At 47.0% G+C, this 16,647-nt stretch overlaps 1 protein-coding gene across 10 annotated transcripts in view; it reads left to right on the top strand.

Annotated features, from left to right (window-relative positions):
• The window catches only part of AKAP13 (A-kinase anchoring protein 13), a 337,030-nt gene that overhangs the window by 98,099 nt on the left and 222,284 nt on the right, over window positions 1-16,647 (top strand). The gene's annotated exons all lie outside the window — the stretch shown is intronic.

Raw genomic sequence — 16,647 nt, 5'->3', positions numbered from 1 at the left:
ATTTATCTGTTCTAAAGGAATGAAGCATTTAAAGAAGACAGTGTAATTGTTTGCTTTCCCCCTCTAATATGTTTTGCATATTGGATTTTCCTAAAAAGGGCACTGTTCTCTGCAAGGTGTGCCCTTGAATGTAGGTGGACGAGGGGAGAGTTCACGGTGGTAATTGATTGCCTGAGGTTCGAACAGAGGATCGTCTCTGCCCTTGTGGATACACACGGGGTTTTTAAATAAATGTAGTTCTCACCTAAGCTGGACCGAGCGCATTTCACATGGAACAGAGTAGACACTCAGTGAACATTGGTTGAGCGAGTGAATGAAATGCAATTCAGCTGAGACTACTAAAATTTCAGTAAAATTTGCTTCGTTTTGATAAAACAGCTGTCTTTCTTAAAGTTGCTCATTTGTTTCCCAAGTTTCACTGTTAGTTTACCCTGTGTGGGCCGTGAATAGTTCAGTGATGCCATTTCTGTGACTGGAGGTATTGCCCACGAGGAAATAAATGTACTAGTGATGTCTTTGTTGTACATGTGTAACTTGCCTTACAACTGGAAGGAACTCTGCAGCGTCCCTACGAAGTATTTGTAGACGTAGAATGTCTGATAGGGTGTTACTCTACAGATGTGTTCTTTGAGATAAGTTACCTAGCTACTCATTTAGCACATTGAGAAAGCACTCTGGAGATAGTGCCTGAGTCCTGAATTATGCTCGCATCCTTGGGGGGCTTCTTGTCTGAGCCTCTTGTTTACAGCAGACTACATACAGCAAACCGTGTGACTGCTGATTTTTTTTTTTTTTTTAACCGACGTAGTACATGTACCCTTTAGCTCCAGAGCCCTTCTCACTGTCAAGATAAAAGCGTAGGCCTTTCCCAGAAGGGGTAGGGGACGAGGGATGCCGTCAGATGATAAAAGAAAACGCCATGCACATGAAGCCAAGGTTGGTATTTATAAAGCAAGCAAACAGAATAGGCCCTACCACCACTCCCTCACACCCTAGCAACCAAGCAACTGGACATTAGCAACGGTAAACAAACCCTCCCCCAGACTAACAGCTGAAAAGGAAGCAGGATTTTAAAATTTCCGAGGGAGGAGGAGGAAAGCTCTTTGGATGCCTCTTATCTGAGGCCCCAGGCTCGCTCTGGAAGAGACCTGATGAGGCCAGGCCTGAAGCTCTGTCGGGTACAGGGAGACAATGAGGGTCAAATGTGGCGAATAAGGAGAACTGGATTAATCCATACTTTATGTGCCGGAGAAAATCGCTTCCTCTTTCTCATCACCGTACTTTTCTGGAAGAAAATTAGTGATGAGGAACCCAAGCGAGTGTCCCACAGTCAGCTTGGCACGAGGGAACGGACTCTGTGAGGGAGGTCAGGACTGGAAACAGTGTGATGAGTCATAGGAATCCTTGTATTTTTGGGGTGATGAGCCCAGTCTTCTGGAAGGGTGAAGAAACTGAGCTACAGAGAGATTGAGGGACTTGCCTAAAGTTTCATGGGGTTTGTGATGGATCTGGTCAGGTAGCAGAAACTGTCAGTAATCAGGCTCGCCCGTGTGCTGAAGGCAGGACAGGTCATTAGTTGGTTTGAACTTAAGACTCAAAGTACTTGAATGGAGAAGTCAAAGTACAAGACTTAGCCTAAGTGGGCTTTAGTAGAGAAAAAAAAGGTAGCAATGGGAAGGCTAGAAGAAGAGAGGAATATTTGAAATGATAGCATTGAGTTCCTTTTTTGGGGTAGGAAGGTAAGGGTTAGAATGCCTTTATGGGCTGTGGACACATTGGAGAATAGACTGTAGTTATGACTTGAAATCCCTCTTAAGTAGAAAAAGTGTCAAAATAAAATGAGTGTTTTACCTTTTAATATAGGAAAGTCAGTGATAACCATCCAATGAATTACTTGATGGGGTCCTTACCTTTATACTTGGAGCTTCCTCAAGAGGATGAGTAACTTGTTAGCCCCAGACCGGGAGGAGGCCCGTGGCCCTGGGACAGGAAGGCACTTGTCTTGTAAAGCACACCGTCTGCAGCTCCGTGATGCTTGTCTGTATTAGAATCATTTTCTTTGCCAGTTTCCAAAGTGTCCCAGTGGGCAGTGGGCACTTCATGGTTAGTGATGCCCCAGAACAGGTGGCTGTGGCTAACACTGATTGAGAAGGTTTATACGGGTGGTGATTTGCTAACTAAAACGACCATAAGAACTCATAAAGAGGGAAAGTTTGGGGTGCATTTATCAGGTTCTGCAACTGTAAACTCACTCACTGTGTTCTTGAACACCTGTCTTGGTCTCCCTCCGGAAAGTCAGAAGGCATTTCCCCCCTGCAAATGAAATACTTTTTTTTTTTTTTTTTTTTTTTACAACCAGAGAGATACTCGGATGTGAGATGTACACTACGCTTCAGCGCAGGCTCTAAGGTTGTCTGTGGGATAATTCTCATCACCTGCCGTGTGTTTGGGATAAGATCCGCATTTGTTAGATTTTCAAGGGGAAGAGCCATTCTACTTACAAAACGAATTTCCAGAACCCCAGCAGATCTGGTTTATTATGTCCTTCCTGCTTTCTCCTTTTTCTTTAGTACCGAATGTTGTTGCATATTACTGCTTCCGGGAGGGGGCGGAAGCATCCTGACAATAGAGGAACCTCGTAGGAAAGAAAATCTTTGCCACTGGATGCCGCTCTTTGTTTAAAATATACAGAACAGGGGTGCCTGTGTGGCTTAGTCTGTTGAGTGTCTGATTCTTGAGTTCGGCTCAGGTCACGATCCCAGGGTCATGGGATCGAGCCCCATGTCAGGCTCCACACTGACCATGGAGCCTGCTTCAGATTCTCTCCCCCTTTCTCCTTCTCTCCCCCTGTCTGCCTCTCTCCCCCTTTCTGCCTCTCTCCCCCTCTGTTCCTCTCTCCCCCTCTCTCCTTCTCTCCGCCTCTCTCCCCCTCTCCCCCTCTCTCCCCCTCTCTCCCCCTCCCCCCCTCCACCTCTCTTCCCCTCTCTGCCTCTCTCCCCCTTTCTGCCTCCCTCCTCCTCTCTCCTTCGCTCCCCCTCTCCCTCTCTCCACCTCTCTTCCCCTCTCTCTCTCCCCCTCTCTCTTTCTCTCTGCCTCTCTCCCTCTCTCCGCCTCTCTCCCTCTCTTCCCCCTCTTTGCCTCTCTCCCTCTCTCTGATTCTCTCCCCCTCTCTCCTTCTCTCCGCCTCTCTCCCTCTCTCCGCCTCTCTCCCTCTCTCCCCCTCTCTGCCTCTCTCCCCCTTTCTGCCTCTCTCCCTCTCTCCCCCTCTTTGCCTCTCTCCCTCTCTCTGCTTCTCTCCCTCTCTCTGCCTCCCTCCCCGTCTCCGCCTCCCTCCCCCTCTCCGCCTCCCTCCCCCTCTCCGCCTCCCTCCCCCTCTCTGCTTCTCTCCCCCCTCTGCCTCTCTCCCCCTCTCCCTCTCTCCCCCTCTGCCTCTCTCCCCTTCTCTCCCTCTGCCTTTCTCCCTCTCTCTGTCTCTCTCCCCCTCTCTCCCCCTCCGCCTCTCCCCCCCCCCGTCTCTCTCTCCCTCTCTCCCTCTCTCTCCCTCTCTCCCTCTCTCCCTCTCTCTCCCTCTCTCCCTCTCTCCCTCTCTCTCCCTCTCTCCCTCTCTCCCTCTCTCCCTCTCTCTCCCTCTCTCTCCCTCTCTCTCCCTCTCTCCCTCTCTCCCTCTCTCTCCCTCTCCCTCTCTCTCCCTCTCTCCCTCTCTCTCCCTCTCTCCCTCTCTCCCTCTCTCTCCCTCTCTCTCCCTCTCTCTCCCTCTCTCTCCCTCTCTCTCCCTCTCTCTCCCTCTCTCTCCCTCTCTCTCCCTCTCTCCCTCTCTCTCCCTCTCTCTCCCTCTCTCTCCCTCTCTCTCCCTCTCTCTCCCTCTCTCTCCCTCTCTCCCCCTCTCTCCCCCTCTCTCCCCCTCTCTCTCCCTCTCTCCCTCTCTCTCCCCCTCTCTCCCTCTCTCTCCCCCTCTCTCCCTCTCTCTCCCCCTCTCTCCCTCTCTCTCCCCCTCTCTCCCTCTCTCTCCCCCTCTCTCCCCCTGCCCTTCTCCCCAGTTCACATGCAAGCTCTCTCTCTCAAATGTAGAAAGAGAAAAAAAAAGTACAAAACAAAACACTGTATTATAACTATTTCTGTTAGGATAGGGACCGTTTCTTAGAATGATGTTGTTCCTCACAAGACACGTGTAGGATTTGATTACTCCTTCCACTTCAGAGCCAGAGAAGTGAGGATCCGAGGGGTGGCTGACCAGTGTAAGGATGCACCACTGTGGTGGATCAAGAGTTCAAATCCTGTGATGCCTCCAAAGCCCATTTAGCCCGGGGAAATCCAAAGGACGTACCCATTTGACTCACATTTAGATCTTGAGAAAATCTTATCAGGGTGGTTTCCTGCCACCACGTTGGATTCTTGTTGACTCTGGATTTGGGTTTCCAGCCTTGGTGAAGACTTGGACTCTGTACCGTGATCAGTGTGCTCTGTGCGTGCTAATCAGAGCAGCTCTCGGAGCCCAGACGGTTCCAGAAGATGGGAGTGCACTGGGAGAGGATGTGCTCAGAAAGGTGTTAAAATTTTCATCACTTCCAGCAATTTATTCTCGAATAGGTACAGTTTGCATAAATAATCAAAATTTTGAAGGGCCACAGAATTTAGGTTGCCCCAGCGTGGTGTTCTCGGTGGCTCATTGTAGGGGAGGAGGACCTATGTGGTTATGGCCACATCTTATCAGTTTTTCCTGGGAAGGGTGTTTTCAGAATAGGAGGTGAAATAACCTGGCTTTGCCTCCTGCTTGGTGGTTACGTTCCATTTTGCTCCCACAAAGAGAGTCTTATCAGCCTTCTGATCTCTTAAATGAATTACCTGCTTCTGCCTTAACAATACGTGTCTGATGGGTCTGCTCCAACATTTTGTAGACTGGTGGCCTTTCCCAGCCAGATCTGAGGACTGTAGTGAAATAACAACACTTTGTCACTAGCGCCAGAAGAAATAAGGAAGTCAAGTGTTCCTCGATCAGGCTGTCGATGGTTTTGCAGAGCAAGGACTTCGGTTTCCTTCTGGTGGACGTTTTCAGCAGTCTCCAGAAACTGGCTTGGAACTTAATAGATCTTACGTTTCCTTATTTTCCCTTGGCAATTTCAGAGTGGATGGAGGTATGTACATTGGTCATGACTTTCCAGGGCCTGTCTGCAGGATGCCTGGGCAATCCCTGGGTGCTCCCCAAGCATCCGAATAACTGTCGGGAGGAGGGTTTGGAGTAGCGATCTCGATGCGGTTCTCGCGAAGAAAGGTCTCGCCGTCCAAGGAAGACCAAAGCGTAAGGCTCTATGCTTGTAATTCACTCCACAGGTATTTGTGAGTCACCTGGTAAGTGAATGGAGGGTCCGGTCTTAGAGGGATAGCTTCTTCCACAGGGGCTCAAGTGCGTGAGCGTGACAGCACAAACAGTACCTGTTCAGGTGTCGGGTGAGTTACGGCGGCAGCGAGGGCTCACAGCAGAGTGAGGAACGAGCGTTGGCAGAACAGTCGCGAAGCCTTCGGGAAAGATGTGGGCTCTCTGAGCCTGGCTAGGCAGGCTGCGGAGAGAGGGAAGAACAGTGAGAGAAGGAAAGACAGTGTTCGAAGGAAGACGTGGACATGGGGTGGTCAGGGGTGGCGAGGCCCCTGGATCGACTGGGGAGGACAGTTCACGTGGGAGAATACCTGGAGATGATTTTCTGGAGAGCCGCTCTCTTCGTTACAGTAGTCCCCAGCTGCCTGCGCTATTTACGTTAATCTAAATGAAATAAAATGAAAAATTCAGTTCCTCCGCTGCAGAGCGCTCAGTCGTCACACATGGCCGTCACCGCAGAAAATTCTGCCGGCCAGCACCCGTGTAGCGGGTCTGGGAATTTGTGTGACAGGTAACGGGGTGGAGAGCACTGGAGAGCCTCCGGCCAGGCAGACAGTAGCGGGTGCAGGTAGCACCACAGGAGGAGATCAGGAGGGAGGAGGGAGGAGGAGGCGGGAGGCGGGGGCGGAAGGCCGTGAGGGGCCGTCCCCTCACCGCACCCCTCACCTCACGGCTACAGTGGGCTACAGCGCACTGGATGGAACGCGACAGGGGTTAGGCTCTTCTGAGGGAGGAGGAGCGGTGTGGTCTGGATGAGTGGCTGACAGCTCAGAGGAGCCCCCAGATGTTGGGACGGCGGAGGGTGTTAATATGAGGGAAAATGGTGCCGCCTGGTGAGCGAGGCCCGTTCAGCGGGAGCTGCCTTGGAGGCCTGAGGGAGAACACATCCAGGCAGCGTCCTTCCACCTTCCACGGGGGGAGGGGGGGGGAGAGTGAGGATAAAACGAGGAGATACAAGCACATTTCACAGGTGACAGAAGCTTTACATATGGGTAGTTTTATCTATTTCTTTATTAAAAAATTTTTTTTAAAGTTTATTTACTTCCTCTTTTGAGAGAGAGAGAGAGAAGGAGGGAGGAGGGGAAGGGCAGAGTCAGAGGGAGACACAGAATCCGAAGCAGGCTCCAGGCCCCAAGCTGTCAGCACAGAGCCCGATGCGGGGCTTGAACCCACAAGCCGCGAGATCGTGACTTGAACCGAAGTCGGACGCTTGACTGACTGAGCCACCCGGGTGCCCCTAAATATAGGTAGTCTCAGAGGAGACCCATCTTTATATTGGCGAAAGCAAATAAACGTTATGCGGTGCACTTCCCCTTGTGTCTTCTGTAAATACTGCCGTGTTGACAGCTCTCTCCCTGGTATGCATAGAAAGGGGAGGCGGAGCTACTGAGCGCCTTCCATTACGGTCACTACATGGTCTCCTCACCCTCGGGAGACCCGCGTTCTAGATGAAGGAGCAAAGCTAGTAAGAGGGGAAGCAGGGATTCAGACTCAGAACTCTGGCTCCTTCATCTGAGATGTACAGGTCAGGATGGTTTCACTCTCAGTTCCTCACAGCGGTGCTACCTTCTCCTGACCCCCATGCTCGAAGCCTGGTGCTTCTGTCACATTCTGCATGTACACGTTGTCTTTAGCGCTGAATCCCACTTGCCATCTTTTTGTCCAATGTAAGATCCAAACTCCCTACAGATTGTTTATTGACAGCAGTAATTGGTTTGTGGGGTGACCCGGACTGACTTCCAGCTGGATTGTTGTAGAGCATTGCTTTTCCAGAGTGTGGTCGCCAGCCAGGAACATAAGCATCGCTAGGGATTTTTGTTAGAAATGCAGGTTTTCAGGCCCTACCCCAGACCCGCTACATCTGGATGTGTGATGATGGGGCCCAACAAGCCATTTTTTTAATAAGCCCTTCAGATTATTCCGATGCATCCCAGCGTTTAAGCATGAGCCAAGTGAACCAACAGGATAGTTTAAAAAGCCCCTTTCTTATGAATTGGGGCAGTTTGGGTAGGTTGAGGGCTTTCCGCATGGCTGACCGTTAACCCATCATCCACGATTGACTCTGAAGGCACATGGGAAATTACACGCATTAAGTAGGCTGTTATTTCAGAGGGTGGATCTATGGTAGATTCCTGAGTAAATTATTGCTAGATTGTTGACTCAAAAAAATACCAAGGTGTGTAATACTGAACACAGGGCTGGTTACCTTTTAGCAGAGGTAGTAGTGATTTTCAGTTAAGGGAGTTAATGCTGCACATTGTGTGTCACAATATTTTTACATCATTTGGGTTTCCCAGGAGTTCTTCTTGTGTGGTTGTGAGTAATCAAGGCCAGATCTCTTGTAGGTAGTTAGCAGAGCAGGTCAGGATGCAAATGGAACTGGTCAGAGTGCCTGGGTTTGGGAATGAGGTGTGGACAGGCTTCCGCACCTGAATTTTGGGCAGCATAAATAAAAACTGTTTTGAAGTCAGCCTTTGGGAGTTGAAAACCCCCCAGCTGTGGAGCCCAGGCCGAGTCGGTGATGCTTCAGGTAAACCCCTTCCATTCCGTGTGCTGGCCTCCAGCCATGCGGAAACAAGTTTTTGCATCTCTCCTCTTTGCAGCACAGCAGACCCTCCCGGTCACTCCTGACGCACACGAGGGAAAGGGTTTGTCTTTCAGGATTCGTTCCTTTTGGCTTGTCTCTATGGAGCCCTTCCTGAACTCTCACCCTCCTGAGTATCTGCCACTCCTGCTTGTGCCCCCTGCTCCTCTGTCCACACGTTCTAAAAGACCCCTCAAACACTTGAAGCGGACGTGCTTTTGTTTACACGGCCCTTTCTCCTTCGCTGTGTGCACCTTGCGGGCAGAGACTGCACTTAAATTGTTTTTATGCTCTCGTTTTAACTTTAGCTTCTGTCATGGTACCTTGCACGTTACAAGTTCTCTGAGCCTTTGGTTACATAGAATTGAAGCTGTTTGGGAGAGAACTTTGCCCTCTGCGTGGATGGTTATAAATGTCTCACTAGCCAAAGATGAGATTTCTGGGGGTCAGATTCACGACCTCAGTAGGAAGGCCACTGCAGATCATTAGCCAGAAGGTAAAACCACACAGGTGGCTTTGTGACCTGGGACCAGTGACAGAGGCAGCACTTTACTTTGACTTTGACCCCGGAGATGGGAACTTGGTACTGACAGTTGGTGAAAAATTGAATTTCGGACCACATGGTTTGATACTTGCATGCTGTGTATGGGCTATTATTGGAACTCTCTTGTTTGCCTCTTTCTCTCCTGATCTCATTCTGTTGGCCTGACAGACCTGTGAATTAGGAGAATTATTTTACAGATGGGGAACTGAGGCAGCAAGATTGATATTTTAAAGGTCTAGTCTATTCATTATAAGACTAAAGATTTTCATTGCTGTCTTTGGAATTTGCTCTGCCATCTGAGACGAGACTGTTAGGTAGATTTACAAAGCCAGCCCCCTGCATCTGTAGCTCAGAAATCCATAAATAGCTCCAACCAAATAGAACAGTAGGAATGTATTTGTATCAACAGGGATGTAGAAATTCCATTCTCCTGGAAGGGATGCTAATTTTTTGATTGATTAACGGACCGATGATACGCCTCTTTATTCCTTTTTCTCAGGACTACACCTTTCTCCTCCACAGATTCTGATTTCTTTGATGTGGAGATTGTAACTCAGGGTCTTTATCCTTGAGTACAGAGAATGCCATCTGTACTCTGGTGGGGGAGGGGTTTGTTTGTTTGTTTGCTTGTTTACTCCTTTTTAAACTTGGAAAGAGCGGTTGGCGTCGTGCATCCTTGGAGCCCCTCACAGAGCTCTGTGTTCGGATTATCTGCTGACCCCGGGTTGATACACCGAGCATCTGGCAGCCGTGGTGGAATTCTCAGCTGTCTCTCTTTGTTATGTCCACAGAAGGAAATGTGAGTTTTATCTTACTCCTAAGGCATTGGTACATTCCTTTTTTGGTCCATGAGAGCCAGCAATCTGATTGTGGGCTTATTTTCTACCATTCCTGTCATCTTCTTGACCTAGTTAGAGGCCAGGGGTGATCTTGACCTACCCACGTGACTGTGAATTCCTTCTTGGTCACCTCCTGCATTCTGGAACATTCTACTCTTGAGTCAAGTTGATTAGGTTTTGCCAACACTGCCTAGTTCATCCTGTCTTGTGTAGTTCTGGGGCTCCAGGCGGCATGCTATTAAGAAGCTACTACTATGGGTATTTCTCTTGGTGAATATCTTTCCTCCACAAATCTTCCATTTTCCAGATTTCCGTGAAATTGGTTATTTTAATGTTGGCACATCTGCGGGCATGGTTGTATGTTGTTCATGTCTGACTAAGTCTCAGAATTAGAAGTAGGTCTTCTTGACTGTTTTGACTGTGAGGCAAAAATAGGGGTTTTAAGAAGTGGTGCGCTGGGCTGCTGGCCCCAGGCTTCCTGTCGATTTGGGGGTGTGGTGGTTCTGTATGCAGCAGAGGGTGGCAGAAATGCACGTCGTGTTAAAGTGGTAATCGTTAAGCCTCCGTTTATTGAACACCTTTTAGTACTTAGTCACTGTGCTCTATCTCCTGCATCCGTTTTCTCCTTTCCTCACCCTGACAGCCCCATTAGTATCGTTTTCTGTGTTTTAGAGAGGAGGCAGCAGGGCTGGAGAACTTCATTCACTTGCTGAGGTCATGCGGCTAGCCAGTGATCAAGCCGGAGTTTCTCCCAGGCCTTTCTCGCTTCAGGAGCCTGGGCTTCCGGTGTCATTACATTGCTGCTGTGTGTCTGCTGTTCTCCTGCCTGGTGTGGGAAGTGCGCTGTTGCCCAGGGCTTGTAAAATAAGGGTGTTGATGGATTGTGGAAGAAAGAATGAGACACTGAAAAGTGGAATTAGTTGGGAAGAAGGGGAACCATTTAGGGGCAGACAGGAGACCTGTGATAATTGCTCTGGGTGAGTGTAGTGCAGGGGCCTCCTGGTTCTAACACTTGCGTGTGCATGGGAATCACCCGCGGCTTCATGAACACACAGATGGGGCCGCGGCCCCAGAGCTTCTGATGTGCCAGGTTGGGGCAGGGCTGAACACTTGCATTTCTGTCAGTTTCTGGGTGGTGCTTACTGGTCCTGGGACGACACTTTGAGCGTCCTCAGAGAGAGAAGTGATTCTTTTTGCAGTCAAGAGGATGTGGGTTTAAATTCCTGCTCCAGTACTAACCAGCTGGGAGAGCCTTGGCTCCTTCATCTGTAAAATTCAGCAGAGTTTTGTGGGGATTGAATATGATGTTTAACATGGCACTTTAAAAAATTTAAATTCCACTGTAGTTAACATACAGTATACAGTATAGTGATTCTCAGTTTCGTCCATGCATCACCCAGTGCTCATCGTGACGAGTGCGTACCTGGCACTTCTCGAATCCTTTTGCTGAGTACCAGCTACTTTGAGATATACTTCACATATATCGTTCACTCTTTACCAGTTAAATATTGTCCCCATGTGTAAAGCTCTTAGCACATGTAGATACTCAGATGACATTTCCACCCTACCTTGTCCGTATTTAAGAAGGCTGGGAAATGGGTAAGGCACCTTCGATAGATTTTCATAAACGTTATTTGTTCCTTTTTAAAATTTTGACGCTTTAAAAGGAAAACTTTTTTAGGGGCGCCTTGGTGGCTCAGTCGATTAAGCATCCGACTTCGGCTCAGCTCATGATTTCGTGGTTCGTGGGTTCGAGCCCTGCATCGGGCTCTGTGCTGACAGCTCGGAGCCTGGGGCCTGCTTCGGATTCTGTGTCTCCCTCTCTCTCTGCTCCTCCCGCACTCACGCTCTGCCTCTCTCTCAAAAATAAACATTAAAAAAATTTTTTTTAAAGGAAAACTTTTTAAAAAAACTGGATGTTTATGTGAATCTTACCCAGCAGTGCTGGACAAGAAAAATGTTACTATCATCTGAAATGATGACTTTTTTTTCTTATTATCTTTATGGCTTTTAAATACAGTAGACTTATCAGTTAGAAAGCTTAACCAGCTTTGGGGCACCTGGGCAGTTCAGTCAGTTAAGCATCTGACTTCAGCTTAGGTCATGGTCTCGCAGTTCGTGAGTTTGAGCCCTCCTTCGGGCTCTGTGCTTGACAGCTCAGAGCCCAGAGACTGTTTCGGATCCTGTGTCTCCCTGTCTCTCTGTGCCTCCCCTACTTGTGCTCTGTCTCTGTCTCTCTGCCTCTCTCTCTGTCTCTCTGTCTCTCTCTCTCTCAAAAAAAAACCACGTTAAAAAATAAAAAAAAAAAAAAAGCTTAACCAGCTTTAAGAAATCTTTATAATTTACCTTTAAAACTAATCAAATGTTTTACTCTTTCTATATTCCCTTATTACTGCTTTTTCTCAGAGGGCTTTTTATAAAGCCAATTTTGCCATCTAGTTAAAATTCTTCACCCATAATTAAATAAAACCAAAAAATAGTAAAATCTATTACTGTATTTGGCTTTCTTTGAAAAAGAATCTTTCAACCAGCAGTGGTTGTAAAGAAAAGTAAAGACATGGAGATTCTGAAGTGTGGGGGTGTTTTTATCGGGAATGAATGGGAACATTTATTTTGTGCCCGCTGTATGCTAGATACTTAGCATACCTTCTTCAGATACCAGCACACACTTTATGTAGTTGTTGAGGGTGTTAAATGGTAACCTGCTCAGCAGAAGACCTGAAAACAGCACTGGCATACGGTCAGCACTTGAGGAAAGAGGTGTTACTGTTGTTTCATGCAGATATGTGAATATAGTAGACACAGTCTCACCCTCATGGAGTTTACAATCTAGCAGTTTCCAAAAAGGGTCTGAGGTAGTCCCTACAAGCATCACAAAGCTAGTAACAAGTGAAGCAGGTCTTCCTTGTCCTGGGATTGCAAAGCCTGTGGTCTTACCTCCCAAAGCAGTGCCTCCCATTCTGTACCGGAAGCTTCCCTTCTCAGTCTTGATGTAATAGATAGTGTCCCACTTGCCAACTTTGAATCTCTCTCCATTGGTCTTTGTGGTTTGTTGTATGCTGGGTTAGGAATGAGATGGGGCCAGGTGTGGTTGAACTTGACCGCCTGGGTTCCCCTCCCTAGGCATTGCCCACGCACATGCCCATTGCCCACACAGGGCAGGCTCAGGGAGTTGGAGGAAGTCTCGATCTGCATGCAGTGGGTGAGGCGTGCTGTGTTAGGTCAGGTGAGGGAGCCTTTCACCTGAGGAAGGAGACCGGGTATCCACCCGGGAAATAAAGTCACTGTCTTTCTTTTTTCATGCTTTACTGCAATCATCTTACTGTCGTCGTCAGGTGACGGGAGGCTAGGCAGGTAAAGGGAGCCCCGTGGCCAAGTGGAAAGACTTGAGGCGTACACACCTTGGTGTGTTCTGGTGTGAGTGTGTGAGTGTGTGAGGACAGAAGTCGAGCTGGTAGATTGAAGTTGACAGAATGCCCCTCCCCACTTCAGCCTGCTCTGGGGGAGCGAGGGAGGAATAGGGAGCCAGAGAGACTGACTTATCTAATCCTCTCCGTTCAGTTCTTTCAATAGATTCCCATCAAGAATTAATAAAAATCCTTACGTTCTCTCATTTTATCCAAATATCTGTTCGTCAGCAAAGAGGAGACTGTCTCTTTAAGTGTTGGTGTGATTATTGTAGCTGTTCCAGAGAGTTGTGAAACATTTGTGGGAGGGAGAGGGGTGTGTGTGTGTGTGTGTGTGTGTGTGTGTGTGTGTGTGTGTGTGTGTTTTGTAAGCCACCAGCCAACACCCTCTGACCAATTTAGTTTTGCCTAATGAGAATGGTCTGAGAGGCAGGGTTGAGCACTGAAACGAAAAGCTCATATACTCCGAGTTTTCAAAAACTCTCTTTGTTTTAAGGAACCCTTGCCATTAAGGAGACTATATATATTCAGTGATTTTCAGACTTTTTTTGTAATTTGATTTCTTTTCCAGCTGAAGTTTCAAGATTCTTCCCCATTGGTGAGAAGAGTCTGTAACAAACTCCTGTGTACAGGGAACTCAGCAGGGTTATTGAGCGCCACCTGCTGGTTTTGGTTTAATGGACCAAAAAGGCGGTGCTTGGAAGGAAACCTTTAAGAATTTGTGTATAATCTTAGTGTTGCAAAATTATGAGGCTGGAAGACATATGGGTTTTGATTATTATTATTAGTAGTACTTAAAATGATAGTTTTGTGTTTGCATTGGGAAGGGGGATGCTTCTGGCTGGAATATACACGTGTGATTAAGAACGAAGAAAGCAGGTTATAAGGATTTCACTGACCTCTGTCTTCATCTGGCAAAAGGTTAGCCTGGTTGAAACAAAAATTAAGTTTAAATGTCCAATAAAATTGTTAAGTATTTTCTAGCCTTGAAATCAGCCAGAGTCTCCGTGTATATGGAATGAATTTAGTTTATGCCAAAAGTCATTACATTTCTCAGTGGATTTCTGTTATGTTACTTGAGGTACTTTGAGGCGCCTTTTAAGGAAAGCTTTATAAACAGACAGCTTTGCTGTCCAGTCTGGCACGTGGGCTGTCTTCTGAGGAGAATGGAGAGTATCTGAATACTTTTCCACCTAAGAGACAGATAAGGGTAAAGCCCCTTGGTTAAATAAATAGGCATGATGCTACTATATTCTCTTCTTGTCACTGGTCCTTTTGAGCTTTAGTTCTATGCTCAGTAATTTTTTTTTTTGCCTTATTTTTATTTTTATTTTTATTTTTTTTTAGAGGGAGCACAAGCAGGGGCAGAGGGGAGTGGGGGAGAGAGAGAGGGAGAATATCTCAAGCTGGTTCAGTGTTCACATGGAGCCAAACACAGGGCTCGATCCCATGACTCTGGGATCGTGACCTGAGCCGAATTTAAGAGTCAGATGCTCAACCCACTGAGGTGCCCCTTGTTTGTTTTATTTTTAAAAGACGTTTCAAGAACCACTGACCTAAAAAGTTGGCATAGCGAGATCATTAGATTTTAGTTCTTTTAATTTCTCATCCAGGTGTCTTAAGTGTTGAAATGAATTGAAGAGAGGTGGATTGTTTATAGGAAGAGAATCCAGTTAGGAATTCATTTATTCATTATTTCATCCAACATTTACTGAGCACTTAAAGCAGGCATTTACACTTTTAGGCAGTGATGTTGCATTGAAGAAAACAAATATGCTCTCTGGCCTCATGAAGCTTGTATAATACTTGGGAGGAAAGGGAGGAATCAGGGAAATATGTAAATACATGTGTACTCTTAGAATTTATATGATTACATACACGTGTGTGTGTGTGTATATATATAAATACACATTGTACATATATATAAATAAATGTATGTGTCAGATAGTAAAAAGTGCTGTGAGGAAAAAAGGCATCATAAATCAAGAGAGCTGCAGCAGAGGAGTTCATATTTCTCTACGATGGTTGGGGATGGAAGACATTACTGGTGACACTTGAAGAATAATGATTAATGCTATATACAAGATTTTTGTGATTACCTTACTTGATCTTCCAACCACGTATAGAAAAGTACATGGAGCAGATAACGTTGTTAACCTTCCATGGTTCTCCTTGGACTAGAGTATCAAAGCCGAAATCCTTTGCCTCTCCTTATGTCCTGTCTCCTGCTTGTGTGTTCCCTGTGCAGAAACAATGGCACATCACTCCTCAGATGGGCCATGTTGGTTCAGAGCTTGTAGGAATTGGCTAGGCAGACCAAGGGTAAAGTCACTCCAAGGAGAGGGAGCTGTAGGGATTCTTTTAACACGCAAATCAAGATGATTTCCCTCTTTTCAAAACCTTCCAGTGGCCCAGCATCACACTGAGATCCAGACCAACATCCTCTCCCCTCCAGTGTTTATTCACTTGCTCCCGCAGACTGGCCTTCTTTGCTGTTCCTTGTACGTGTCAGGTTGATACTTGCCTGGCACTGGTCATTCTCTTGGCCTTGAACACTTGGAACTTGCCTCTTCTTTCAGGTTCGCACTCAGATAGGACTTCCTGTGGTAGCCTTCCCTGATGACCTTATCCGAAATACACTTTCGCCCCTCCTTCAGACCCTCCTGTTCTTTGTAATAGAACTTACCCCTGATGTTGCTTTTTATAATTGGATCTTCTTACCTGCAGCATAAACTCTAGGAGGCCAGGAGCCTTGTCTATTTCAGTTTAATCCATAGTTCTTAAGACTGCTTGACAGTGTTTGACGATCAGTAAATATTGTGATGAATGAATTCATTTTGCTGACAAACAGATTGAACTTCCAAGTGGTTATTTATGAGCTTCCAAGTGGTTATTTATCAGGTCTGTAACTATTACGCAACTGATTCTGTTCTTATTCCTGAGCCCGTGTCTTTTCTACTTCACGATCCCGTGGCACATACTGTTAGAGTAGCATGGTTCACTTAAAGAAATGGAGGGCACTCAGTAAAACTGAAGGTGTGCGCATGTGCAGGTGCGTGAGCCCACGCTCCTGCCCCCCCCCCCCCCCCATTTTGTAATGATGCCAGTTGCCCAGAAAACCTCAGCTATTCTGAAACCATACTAGCTACTTTGAACAGATATTAAAAAAAAACATTAAAGTTGCACTGCCCTGCCCAATGATGAGGGGTTTGGGATTTTTTTTTTCTTCTGGTAGGACTTCTATTTTCTAGCTGGATGGTGACGACATACATTTATGTTAGTTCTTGTCTTAATGATTCTTGGGGTGCTGCTTTGCCATAACTCTGCCTTAGAAATCTGCCTTTTATTTGCCTAGAATGCTGGTAAATTAAGCAGCACAAATGTAACCCCTGTGTCCTCCTACAGTCGAAGTTTGTGATGTTCCCCTCTGGAGTAGATTTCTGTGTACAGAAGGCCACAGAATGGCACTTCGGGGTGCTCCCAGAGATGGAAGTACAGAAGTTTGATATTTCTTTGAGGTTTGCCAGTATATGATATTTTGTTGGCTTCATTATATTTAGTGTTGAGAAACTCTCAAATCTGACAGATGTTTCCAGAATGATTTTGGATTCAGCGTGTAGCCTCTTTTACTCCTCCCTCACGTCAGCCCTGTCCACTCATTACAACTATCATCTCTTTCAAACAGAACGTGACAAAGGCAGGAGAGGATTTTCCAGTGGCCTGTGTTTGACATGGGCTGGTGGGAAGCCTCCCTCCCCTGACCTGCTGAGCGGGGCGTCCTGGGCCGCCGCTGATGACCGCAGCACCTTATCCTTGGGTTTCCCACACTGCTGTTGATACAGCTTCAGCCTTTGCTTTTTGGGCTTCTTACTCCGTGAAAGCACTCTGAGCCCCAAGGGGCA

The sequence above is a fragment of the Panthera onca genome, chromosome B3 (genome assembly GCF_046562875.1).
Source record: "Panthera onca isolate mPanOnc1 chromosome B3, mPanOnc1 haplotype 2, whole genome shotgun sequence".
Classification (NCBI taxonomy): Eukaryota; Metazoa; Chordata; class Mammalia; order Carnivora; family Felidae; genus Panthera; species Panthera onca.
Note: the sequence above shows the minus strand (reverse complement) of the source record. Positions and strands in the feature narration are given on the sequence as shown.